Raw genomic sequence first — 13,222 nt, forward strand, 5'->3', positions numbered from 1 at the left:
GCAGGTCTAGTGGTAACAAATTCCCTCAGTATTTGTTTGTCTGATAAGAATCTTATTTCTCCTTCACTTATGAAGCTTAGTTTGGTTGTATATGAAATTATGTTAGAAACTATTTTCTTTAAGAATACTGAATATTTGCTCCCTATCTTTTCTGTATTGTAGGGTTTCGGCTGAGACATCTGATGTTAGTCTGATGGGCTTCCCTTTGTAGGTGACCTGGACTTTCTCTCTCTATCTGCTTTTAACACTTTTTCCTTCATTCCAACCTTAGAGAATCTGATGATCATGTGTCTTGGGGTTGATCTTCTCATGGAGTATATTACTGGGATTCTCTGCATTTCCTGAATTTGAATATTGGCCTGATTTGCTAGGTTGGGGAAATTCTCAAGGATGATATCCTGAAATATGTTTTCCAAATTCTCCATCTTTCTGAGGTACACAAATCAGTCATAGATTCAGATTATTTACATCATCCCAAATTTCTTGGAGCTTTTGTTCATTCTTTTTTCATTCTTATTTTCTCTATTCTTGTCTGCCTATCTTATTTCAGAAAACCAGTCTTCTAACTCTGAGATTCGTTCCTCTACTTAGTTCATTTTGCTATTAATACTTACAATTGCATTATGAAATTCTTGTAGTGTGTTTTTCGTCAGATCAGTTACATTTTTCTCTATACTGACTATTTTGTCTGGCAGCTCCTGCAATGTTTTGTCATGATTTTTAGCTTCCTTGCTTTGGGTTACAGTATACTCTTGTAGCTCAATGGACTTTGTACCTATTCATATTCTGAATTATACTTTTGTCATTTCAGCCATCTCAGCCTCAGCCTAGTTCCAAATTCTTGTTTTGATAATAGCCATTTTTTCCCACAATGAAATACCATCTTACTCCAGTTTAAATGGCTATTACAAAAAAGACAGAAGTAACACATTTTGTGTGTTTTCAGACTTTCTATTTCATCATTTTTGCTCTAATTTTTCTTTCCGCCTTTCTACTAATTTTGGGTTTAGTTTGTTCTTGCTTTTTTAGTTTCTTGAGATGTAACATTAGATTATTTGTTTGATATCTTTCTCCTTTTTGATGTAGGCATTTATTGTTGTAAACTACTCTCATAGAATGCTTTTGCTGTAGGTTTTGGTATGATGTGGGTTGCAAAGATTTAACTGAAGCCTTATGTTTTCCAGGGTCCTGGATTAAGCAACTATATCTAAATAAATAGTCTGTGGTGGGGTGAGAGTGGAATGAGGAGAGATGGTTATGGGCTTGGAGCTAGTTACTATTGAAATATGAACTATATTCAAACAGTCATTGATTCTCTCTATAAGGAACTGCTGGGGCATAATTGGGCCCAACTGTCAATCATTTTGCACATATCCAGTTGGTTAGTTCTAAGTTGAAACCAGTTAATATCTAGTTCCAAGGAAAAGTAAAAGGTTACATCAGTTTGGTTCTCTTTATAGGAATGATGCGGGGGCGGAGCAAGATGGCCGAATAGGAACAGCTCCAGTCTCCAACTCCCAGCGAGAGCGACACAGAAGACCGGTGATTTCTGCATTTTCAACTGAGGTACTGGGTTCATCTCACTGGGGAGTGCCGGACGATCGGTGCTGGTCAGCTTCTGCAGCCCAACCAGCGAGAGCTGAAGCAGGGCTAGGCATCGCCTCACCTGGGAAGCGCAAGGGGGAAGGGAATCCCTTTTCCTAGCCAGGGGAACTGAGACACACAACACCTGGAAAATCGGGTAACTCCCACCCCAATACTGCGCTTTAAGCAAACAGGCACACCAGGAGATCATATCCCACACCTGGCCGGGAGGGTCCCACACCCACGGAGCCTCCCTCATTGCTAGCACAGCAGTCTGTGATCTACCGGCAAGGCAGCAGCGAGGCTGGGGGAGGGGCGCCCGCCATTGCTGAGGCTTAAGTAGGTAAACAAAGCTGCTGGGAAGCTCGAACTGGGTGGAGCTCACAGCAGCTCAAGGAAACCTGCCTGTCTCTGTAGACTCCACCTCTGGGGACAGGGCAATAACAAACACAGCCGAAACCTCTGCAGACGCAAAGGACTCTGTCTGACAGCTTTGAAGAGAGCAGTGGATCTCCCAACACGGAGGTTGAGATCTGAGAAGGGACAGACTCCCTGCTCAAGTGGGTCCCTGACCCCTGAGTAGCCTAACTGGGAGACATCCCCCACTAGGGGCAGTCTGACACCCCACACCTCACAGGGTGGAGTACACCCCTGAGAGGAAGCTTCCAAAGCAAGAATCAGACAGGTACACTTGCTGTTCAGAAATATTCTATCTTCTGCAGCCTCTGCTGCTGATACCCAGGCAAACAGGGTCTGGAGTGGACCTCAAGCAATCTCCAACAGACCTACAGCTGAGGGTCCTGACTGTTAGAAGGAAAACTATCAAACAGGAAGGACACCTACACCAAAACCCCGTCAGTACATCACCATCATCAAAGACCAGAGGCAGATAAAACCACAAAGATGGGGAAAAAGCAGGGCAGAAAAGCTGGAAATTCAAAAAATAAGAGCGCATCTCCCCCGGCAAAGGAGCGCAGCTCATCGCCAGCAACGGATCAAAGCTGGACGGAGAATGACTTTGACGAGATGAGAGAAGAAGGCTTCAGTCCATCAAATTTCTCAGAGCTAAAGGAGGAATTACGTACCCAGCGCAAAGAAACTAAAAATCTTGAAAAAAAAGTGGAAGAATTGATGGCTAGAGTAATTAATGCAGAGAAGGTCCTAAACGAAATGAAAGAGATGAAAACCATGACACAAGAAATACGTGATAAATGCACAAGCTTCAGTAACCGACTCGATCAACTGGAAGAAAGAGTATCTGCGATTGAGGATCAAATGAATGAAATGAAGCGAGAAGAGAAACCAAAAGAAAAAAGAAGAAAAAGAAATGAACAAAGCCTGCAAGAAGTATGGGATTATGTAAAAAGACCAAATCTACATCTGATTGGGGTGCCTGAAAGTGAGGGGGAAAATGGAACCAAGTTGGAAAACACTCTTCAGGATATCATCCAGGAGAACTTCCCCAACCTAGTAGGGCAGGCCAACATTCAAATCCAGGAAATACAGAGAACGCCACAAAGATACTCCTCGAGAAGAGCAACTCCAAGACACATAATTGCCAGATTCACCAAAGTTGAAATGAAGGAAAAAATCTTAAGGGCAGCCAGAGAGAAAGGTCGGGTTACCCACAAAGGGAAGCCCATCAGACTAACAGCAGATCTCTCGGCAGAAACTCTCCAAGCCAGAAGAGAGTGGGGGCCAATATTCAACATTCTTAAAGAAAAGAATTTTCAACCCAGAATTTCATATCCAGCCAAACTAAGTTTCATAAGTGAAGGAGAAATAAAATCCTTTACAGATAAGCAAATGCTTAGAGATTTTGTCACCACTAGGCCTGCCTTACAAGAGACCCTGAAGGAAGCACTAAACATGGAAAGGAACAACCGGTACCAGCCATTGCAAAAACATGCCAAAATGTAAAGACCATCGAGGCTAGGAAGAAACTGCATCAACTAACGAGCAAAATAACCAGTTAATATCATAATAGCAGGATCAAGTTCACACATAACAATCTTAACCGTAAATGTAAATGGACTAAATGCTCCAATTAAAAGACACAGACTGGCAAACTGGATAAAGAGTCAAGACCCATCAGTCTGCTGTATTCAGGAGACCATCTCACACGCAGAGACATACATAGGCTCAAAATAAAGGGATGGAGGAAGATTTACCAAGCAAATGGAGAACAAAAAAAAAGCGGGGGTTGCAATACTAGTCTCTGATAAAACAGACTTTAAACCATCAAAGATCAAAAGAGACAAAGAAGGCCATTACATAATGGTAAAGGGATCAATTCAACAGGAAGAGCTAACTATCCTAAATATATATGCACCCAATACAGGAGCACCCAGATTCATAAAGCAAGTCCTTAGAGACTTACAAAGAGACTTAGACTCCCATACAATAATAATGGGAGACTTCAACACTCCACTGTCAACATTAGACAGATCAACGAGACAGAAAGTTAACAAGGATATCCAGGAATTGAACTCATCTCTGCAGCAAGCAGACCTAATAGACATCTATAGAACTCTCCAACCCAAATCAACAGAATATACATTCTTCTCAGCACCACATCGTACTTACTCCAAAATCGACCACGTAATTGGAAGTAAAGCACTCCTCAGCAAATGTACAAGAACAGAAATTATAACAAACTGTCTCTCAGACCACAGTGCAATCAAACTAGAACTCAGGACTAAGAAACTCAATAAAACCGCTCAACTACATGGAAACTGAATAACCTGCTCCTGAATGACTACTGGGTACATAATGAAATGAAGGCAGAAATAAAGATGTTCTTTGAAACCAATGAGAACAAAGATACAACATACCAGAATCTCTGGGACACATTTAAAGCAGTGTGTAGAGGGAAATTTATAGCACTAAATGCCTACAAGAGAAAGCAGGAAAGATCTAAAATTGACACTCTAACATCACAATTAAAAGAACTAGAGAAGCAAGAGCAAACACATTCAAAAGCTAGCAGAAGGCTAGAAATAACTAAGATCAGAGCAGAACTGAAGGAGATAGAGACACAAAAAACTCTCCAAAAAATCAATGAATCCAGGAGTTGGTTTTTTGAAAAGATCAACAAAATTGACAGACCACTAGCAAGACTAATAAAGAAGAAAAGAGAGAAGAATCAAATCGACACAATTAAAAATGATAAAGGGGATATCACCACCGACCCCACAGAAATACAAACTACCATCAGAGAATACTATAAACACCTCTACGCAAATAAACTGGAAAATCTAGAAGAAATGGATAATTTCCTGGACACTTACACTCTTCCAAGACTAAACCAGGAAGAAGTTGAATCCCTGAATAGACCAATAACAGGCTCTGAAATTGAGGCAATAATTAATAGCCTACCAACCAAAAAAAGTCCAGGACCAGATGGATTCACAGCTGAATTCTACCAGAGGTACAAGGAGGAGTTGGTACCATTCCTTCTGAAACTATTCCAATCAATAGAAAAAGAGGGAATCCTCCCTAACTCATTTTATGAGGCCAACATCATCCTGATACCAAAGCCTGGCAGAGACACAACAAAAAAAGAGAATTTTAGACCAATATCCCTGATGAACATCGATGCAAAAATCCTCAATAAAATACTGGCAAACCGGATTCAACAACACATCAAAAAGCTTATCCACCATGATCAAGTGGGCTTCATCCCTGGGATGCAAGGCTGGTTCAACATTCGCAAATCAATAAACATAATCCAGCATATAAACAGAACCAAAGACAAGAACTACATGATTATCTCAATAGATGCAGAAAAGGCTTTTGACAAAATTCAACAGCCCTTCATGCTAAAAACGCTCAATAAATTCGGTATTGATGGAACGTACCTCAAAATAATAACAGCTATTTATGACAAACCTACAGCCAATATCATACTGAATGGGCAAAAACTGGAAAAATTCCCTTTGAAAACTGGCACAAGACAGGGATGCCCTCTCTCACCACTCCTATTCAACATAGTGTTGGAAGTTCTGGCTAGGGCAATTAGGCAAGAGAAAGAAATCAAGGGTATTCAGTTAGGAAAAGAAGAAGTCAAACTGTCCCTGTTTGCAGATGACATGATTGTATATTTAGAAAACCCCATTGTCTCAGCCCAAAATCTCCTTAAGCTGATAAGCAACTTCAGCAAAGTCTCAGGATACAAAATTAATGTGCAAAAATCACAAGCATTCTTATACACCAGTAACAGACAAACAGAGAGCCAAATCAGGAGTGAACTTCCATTCACAATTGCTTCAAAGAGAATAAAATACCTAGGAATCCAACTTACAAGGGATGTAAAGGACCTCTTCAAGGAGAACTACAAACCACTGCTCAGTGAAATAAAAGAGGACACAAACAAATGGAAGAACATACCATGCTCATGGATAGGAAGAATCAATATCGTGAAAATGGCCATACTGCCCAAGGTAATTTATAGATTCAATGCCATCCCCATCAAGCTACCAATGAGTTTCTTCACAGAATTGGAAAAAACTGCTTTAAAGTTCATATGGAACCAAAAAAGAGCCCGCATCTCCAAGACAATCCTAAGTCAAAAGAACAAAGCTGGAGGCATCACGCTACCTGACTTCAAACTATACTACAAGGCTACAGTAACCAAAACAGCGTGGTACTGGTACCAAAACAGAGATACAGACCAATGGAACAGAACAGAGTCCTCAGAAATAATACCACACATCTACAGCCATCTGATCTTTGACAAACCTGAGAGAAACAAGAAATGGGGAAAGGATTCCCTATTTAATAAATGGTGCTGGGAAAATTGGCTAGCCATAAGTAGAAAGCTGAAACTGGATCCTTTCCTTACTACTTATACGAAAATTAATTCAAGATGGATTAGAGACTTAAATGTTAGACCTAATACCATAAAAATCCTAGAGGAAAACCTAGGTAGTACCATTCAGGACATAGGCATGGGCAAAGACTTCATGTCTAAAACACCAAAAGCAACGGCAGCAAAAGCCAAAATTGACAAATGGGATCTCATTAAATTAAAGAGCTTCTGCACAGCAAAAGAAACTACCATCAGAGTGAACAGGCAACCTACAGAATGGGAGAAAATTTTTGCAATCTACTCATCTGACAAAGGGCTAATATCCAGAACCTACAAAGAACTCAAACAAATTTACAAGAAAAAAACAAACAACCCCATCAAAAAGTGGGCAAAGGATATGAACAGACATTTCTCAAAAGAAGACATTCATACAGCCAACAGACACATGAAAAAATGCTCATCATCACTGGCCATCAGAGAAATGCAAATCAAAACCACAATGAGATACCATCTCACACCAGTTAGAATGGCGATCATTAAAAAGTCAGGAAACAACAGGTGCTGGAGAGGATGTGGAGAAATAGGAACACTTTTACACTGTTGGTGGGATTGTAAACTAGTTCAACCATTATGGAAAACAGTATGGGGATTCCTCAAGGATCTAGAACTAGATGTACCATATGACCCAGCCATCCCATTACTGGGTATATACCCAAAGGATTATAAATTATGCTTCTATAAAGACACATGCACACGTATGTTTATTGCAGCACTATTCACAATAGCAAAGACTTGGAATCAACCCAAATGTCCATCAGTGACAGATTGGATTAAGAAAAATGTGGCACATATACACCATGGAATACTATGCAGCCATCAAAAAGGATGAGTTTGCATCCTTTGTAGGGACATGGATGCAGCTGGAAACCATCATTCTTAGCAAACTATCACAAGAACAGAAAACCAAACACCGCATGTTCTCACTCATAGGTGGGAACTGAACAATAAGATCACTTGGACTCAGGAAGGGGAACATCACACACAGGGGCCTATCATGGGGAGGGGGGAGGGGGGAGGGATTGCATTGGGAGTTATATCTGATGTAAATGATGAGTTGATGGGTGCAGCACACCAACATGGCACAAGTATACATATGTAACAAACCTGCACGTTATGCACATGTACCCTACAACTTCAAGTATAATAATAATAAATAAATTTAAAAAAAAAAAAAGGAATGATGCTTGTATTCTCTATGATAAACCTTTTGCTTATGCATAATGATTTCAGAGCAGATCTGGCTATTCCTTGGGGGATCCATAGACATGAGTTCTATTTTATTTTATTTTATTTTATTTTGTATTTTATCCTAAATATTTGACTGTATTTAATTCCAGATCATGATATATTTTTCCCAGGCCTACGGGCATATCTATATTGCTTTCCTAGTACTTTGAAAGTCCCATACGAAATGGGATGAAACTTTAGGCTACTGATTCAGAGATTCCTGGAAGACATGCATGTTTCCTACACTCAGGAAGGCCAAATTAAAAGAGATCTCTGCAGAAAGTCACTTAGACTGTCACCAGATAAGACATTTTCTTCTATATCAATGCATTGTCATGTGCTAACATGTCTAATTAATGTAAGGAATGGTGAGATTGGCTAAATAAATAATTAACTTTGAGGGTAATTATTGAAACAAAAGCACAGTTAGTAAATGGATAATTATTATCTTTTGCTGTGGCCATTAGCTGGCCATAACCTAAGATCTAGATGCAAATGACCGTGGTCATTGTTATTATAGAAGACATGCATTTTTTCATGTCAAATTCAAAGGAAAGAAACTTGCAATACAGATAATTCAGCAAGGTAATATAGAGTAATACGTTTTACTAAGATTTTTGAAAGTGTAGGGCTTGAAGTCAACAAAGCTGAACTGGAATCCAAGTGCCACTATTTATTAGCTACATATCCTTGGATGTATTAATGTTTTTGACTCTGCACCATCATCTGTCAAGTTAGGATAATCATGTGTAAAATTTGTGAAGACTAAATGAGATAATGTACGTAATGTGTCCAATATAACAAGTGACATGTAGTAGGCACCACAAAACAGATGGCAAATGTTATTTCTCATGGCATATTTAAAAGGCACAATTATGTCTGCCACTTGATCTATACTGCATTAAAAGTGTTGGGCAGCTATATGAAAAGAATCACCCCTATCCAACACTAAATGATTTAGTTATTGCTCACTGAACCAGTTCATCTACCTAGATCATTGCCCTGGATGCCTTGCTTCTGTGACCTGTTGCAGTCTTCAATGTCCTCTGCTGCTAGTCTTACCATATTTCTTGCATCTGGCAAGTTGCATAAGTCTATCCTTTTTCACTGCTGGAAACATCTTACCTTTTGACTTCTTTTGCTTACTTTCAGCAATCTACCTGCATGGTTCCTCAGTTTCATTGCTGCCCCTACCCCTTCCACGCACCTGACATTCATCTCTCCTGTGTGAATAATTGAGTAAAGTGTGAAGGGGATACCTCCATGAGCTTTTGTACCTTGTTTCTGTACCACTAAATTAGAGAAGCTCAGTTTCACAAATGTGGGAGTGGGGAGACTGTATTACTTCTGCCTTATAGATGTTTGTAAAATTGGTTTAGATTCTGAAAATGATGTTCTCATGGGAAGGTGGATAACCAGAGAGGATCCTAAAACATTTGTGCTGGAATTTTTCATTTACCTCTCCACACACCCCTAGATCAACTCTTCACTTTTCTTCAACCTACATTTTATTCCAAAAGGCTGACCTCCATGGGCTGCATCCATCAAGGTCTCTTGCCTTGTGGCTTCTGGTTGAATTCGGCCACTGAAAGATACTAGCAGGAGATAAGAGGGTAGAAGAGAAGGAGCAAGGTTGGAGTATTATTACTCTGCTCCCTCTTTGTTTAGGCCATAGTTTGACAGTCCTTGCTTTTCTCTGTCTGAGGTCACAGCTCCTATGGAAGCATGGCGGCATTCCAAAGCCACAGCTATTGCTCCCATTCTGGAAATTGTACCTTCTTCTCGATGCTTCAGATCTTGGAGTATTAATAGTTTATCCCCTGGGTGCTTTACCCTGGGTGCTGGTGGTTTCCCTTAAGTTATCCTAACTCTTGAAAATAGTCCTATTACTAAACTCTTTCAGTTTCTGTGCTTTGACTGATAGAGAAAAAAGTAGTGATTCTCTAAGCAAGGTCAGAGCACCCAAGTGCTCCAGACACAGGGAATATGGGACTTCTGGATATTCCAGGGCAATCAAGAATGAGGAGTTGAGGGAGGGCTTGTAAACTGTCCATCAGCTGAACCTTGGCAGGTATAGTTTTGATGATCAAAGTGAATCAATTGAAGCCTAAATCTTTCCAGACAAACAGCTGCTTTGGTGGTGAGAACTTCTTGAAATAGATTTTGTGATATAGTGAAAAAACTGGCTTGATTGCCTAACTGTTCAGTCTTAAGTCTTGCCAGAGGGAACAAACCATAGTTACTGGTGTTAGTTTGTATTTGGAGGTGGTATAGTGAAGTTTCCTCAGTTTCCTCAGAATTTAGCAAATGACAGTTCATAGTCTTTGGGAGGAAGAGTGAATTCTTGCTCAATAACAGGTTTATGTTTTTTAAAAATGAATTATTAAATCAGATTCTTATTTTGCTTTTGTGGCATTAAAATATTTTTAAATTCATAAAGGAATTCTGAAGATCCTTCAAGGGGTAGCTAGTCAAAATTTCCTCAGCACTTTGTATGGCTCTGCCAAAGTCTATCCAAATAGACCAGTAAAAAAAAAATACTGATTTAAAGCAATGTTTTAGGATGTCATCGACACATTTAAAGTCTCTTGTAATGGAATGTGGATAACTGAAGCCATTATTTGGGTAATTAACAAATACGATTTTTAGGAATTATCCAGGAAATGAATTAAAATAATATTTTGGATTTGAATTAAAAGACTGTTCCATTTAACCACAAAACACTGTTCAAATAAATCAGAGATGACACAAACAAATGCAAAAACATTCCGTGCTCATGAGTAGGAAGAATCAATATCGTTAAAATGGCCATATTGCCCAAAGCAATTTATAGATTCAATGCTATTTATATTAAACTACCAAGGACATTCTGCACAGAAGTAGAAAAAGTTGTTTTAAAATTCACATGAAACCAACAATAAAAGCCTGAATATCCAAGACAGTCCTAAGCAAGAGGAACAAAGCTGGAGGCATCATGCTACTTGACTTCAAACTACACTACAGGGCTACAGTAACCAAAACAACATGGTTCTGGTACAAGAACTGATGCATAGACCAATGGAATAGAATAGAGAATCCACATACCTACAACTATCTGATCTTCAGCAAATCTGACAAAAACAAGCAATGGGGCAAAGACTATTCAACAAATGGTGCTGGGATAACTAGCTAGCTATACAAAAGATTAAAACTGGATCCCTTCCTTACGCTACATACAAAAATTAACTCAAGATGGACTAAAGACTTAAATATAAAAGTCCTGGAAGACAACATAGGCAATATCATTCAGGGCATAAAGTACAGGCAAAGATTTCATGACAAAGAAGCCAAAAGCAATTGCAACAAAGGCCAAAATTGACAAATGGGATCTAATTAAGCTAAAGAGCTTCTGTACAGCAAAGGAAACAATTAGCAGAGTAAACAAACAACTACAGAATGGGAGAAAATTTTTGTGAACTATACGTCTGACAAAGGTCTAATATCTAGCATCTATAAGGAACTTAAATTTACAAGAAAAAGACAAATAACCTCATTAAGAAGTGGGCAAAGAACATTAACAGGCACTTCACAAAAGAAGACATACATGGAATTAACACACATGAAAAAAAGCTCAACATCACTGATCATTAGACAAATCAAATCAAAACCACAATGAGATACCATCTCACACCATTCAGAATGGCTATTACTAAAATGTCAAAAAATAACAGATGTTGGTGAGGTTGTGAAGAAAAAGGAATGCTTATACACTGTTGGTGGGAATGTAAACTAGTTCAACCATTGTGAAAGATATTGTGGCGATTCCTAAAAGACCTAAAAACAGAAATACCATTTGACCCAGCGATCCATTACTGGGTATATACCCAAGGGAATATAAATTATTCTATCACAAAGACACATGTATGGATATGTTCATTGCATCACTATTCACAATAGCAAAGACATGGAACCAACCTAAATACCCATCAATGATAGACTGGATAAAGAAAATGTGGTACATATACACCACGGAATACTATACAGCCATACAAAACAATGACAACATGTCCTTTGTAGGAACATGAGTGGAGCTGGAGGCCATTATGCTTAGCAAACTAACACAGGAACAAAAAATCAAACACCACACCTTCTCACTTATAAGTGGGAGATAAATGATGAGAATACATGAACACATAGAAGGAAACAACAGACACTGGGGCCTAGAAAAGGGTGGAGGATGGGAGGAGGGAGAGGATCAGGAAAAATAACTAATGAGTACTAGGCTTAATACCTTGGTGATGAAATAACCTGTACAACAAACCCCCACGACATAAATTTACCTACGTAACAAACCTACACATGTATCCCTGAACTTAAAAGTTAAACTAAAAAATAAATGAAACGTTCCATTCAACTAGTAACAGAGTGTCATAAATAATTAGGCCCTTTGAAAGTGGTACGGTATTTATAACTTAACATTTCAACATTCTAGCCTAAAAGAACATGAAGATGGCTTCTTGTACTGAACTGAAGTATTTTATCTATCTATCTATCTATCTATCTATCTATCTATCTATCTATCTATCTATGAATAGTTGTTATAAATGTAAATATGGATATGAGTAGTACATCTCTCAGGCACAATGCTAAACTTTTTACGTGCAGTTATCTTAAGCCCAACAATTCTATAAAGTAGTTGTTATTTCCAGTTTACAGAAAAAGAAACTGAAGCTCCAGTAATTGCCCAAGGCCTTACAGCTGTAAATGACAGAGCCATGACTGAGCCCAAGTCAGCCAAGCTCAAAAGTGTTCATGCTTAACAATAGAGCAAGAATGTTTGTATGAAGAGGATTACAATTGACAGTCAAGTCCTTGGGAGAGAATAATTTTTCTAAAATCTATTTTATGTTTCTTATAAAGATATTTCTCATGAACTTTTCTCTAATTCATAAAGTATAATATTTCAATTAGGATGACTGGAAGGATAGTTCGGATAAGGATACTTGTCCTTAGGTTTAATGTATTTTTCATCATTACTCCATTCTAAAAATGAAAAAAAAAAAAAAGAACTTGGAGAGAAAGCAGGGAAAAAAGTCAAGGGAAATTTAACATTTCTGGTGTATTTTGCATCCAGGCACCTGGGCTCTCTGAAAAACGCATTCTGATGTGAGAAACAAATTCAGCTTACAGCTGAGTTTATAGAAGGTCTGCATTTTTTACATGTCCTTATTCTTTGGTCACAGTAGCAGGTCTATTTTAAGGGGTCAGCTACATCTTAAACTCTCAAGTGTAGGGTAAGTTGTGGTTTCTCTAGAATTTCCATTGCTGTGACCGATGCATAAAATAACCCATCACGTGTAGTCTTGTGTCACCAGTGTGCAGGGGGAAAGCCAGATGCCATAGATGTGGTTGTCATGGAAACCAGCAGTTGCTCTTGCAAAGGTTTTCAAGTCAATACAAAGTTTCTGTTAAAGTACATGCAATTCTGCAGGTGGAGATGTGATCATAAAACTTTGGCTTTTCTCTTTGTCCCTCAAAATAAGAGCATGAAGTTCTTTTCCT

At 38.8% G+C, this 13,222-nt stretch overlaps 1 long non-coding RNA gene across 1 annotated transcript in view; it reads left to right on the forward strand.

The window, feature by feature from the left end:
- The window catches only part of LOC144329645 (uncharacterized), an 81,920-nt gene that overhangs the window by 18,931 nt on the left and 49,767 nt on the right, over positions 1-13,222 (forward strand). Inside the window, exon 3 of the long non-coding RNA XR_013395254.1 lies at positions 1,461-1,566. This is a non-coding gene — a long non-coding RNA (uncharacterized LOC144329645). The remainder of the gene's footprint in view (positions 1-1,460; positions 1,567-13,222) is intronic.

The sequence above is a fragment of the Macaca mulatta genome, chromosome 7 (assembly GCF_049350105.2).
Source record: "Macaca mulatta isolate MMU2019108-1 chromosome 7, T2T-MMU8v2.0, whole genome shotgun sequence".
NCBI classification, from domain to species: domain Eukaryota; kingdom Metazoa; phylum Chordata; class Mammalia; order Primates; family Cercopithecidae; genus Macaca; species Macaca mulatta.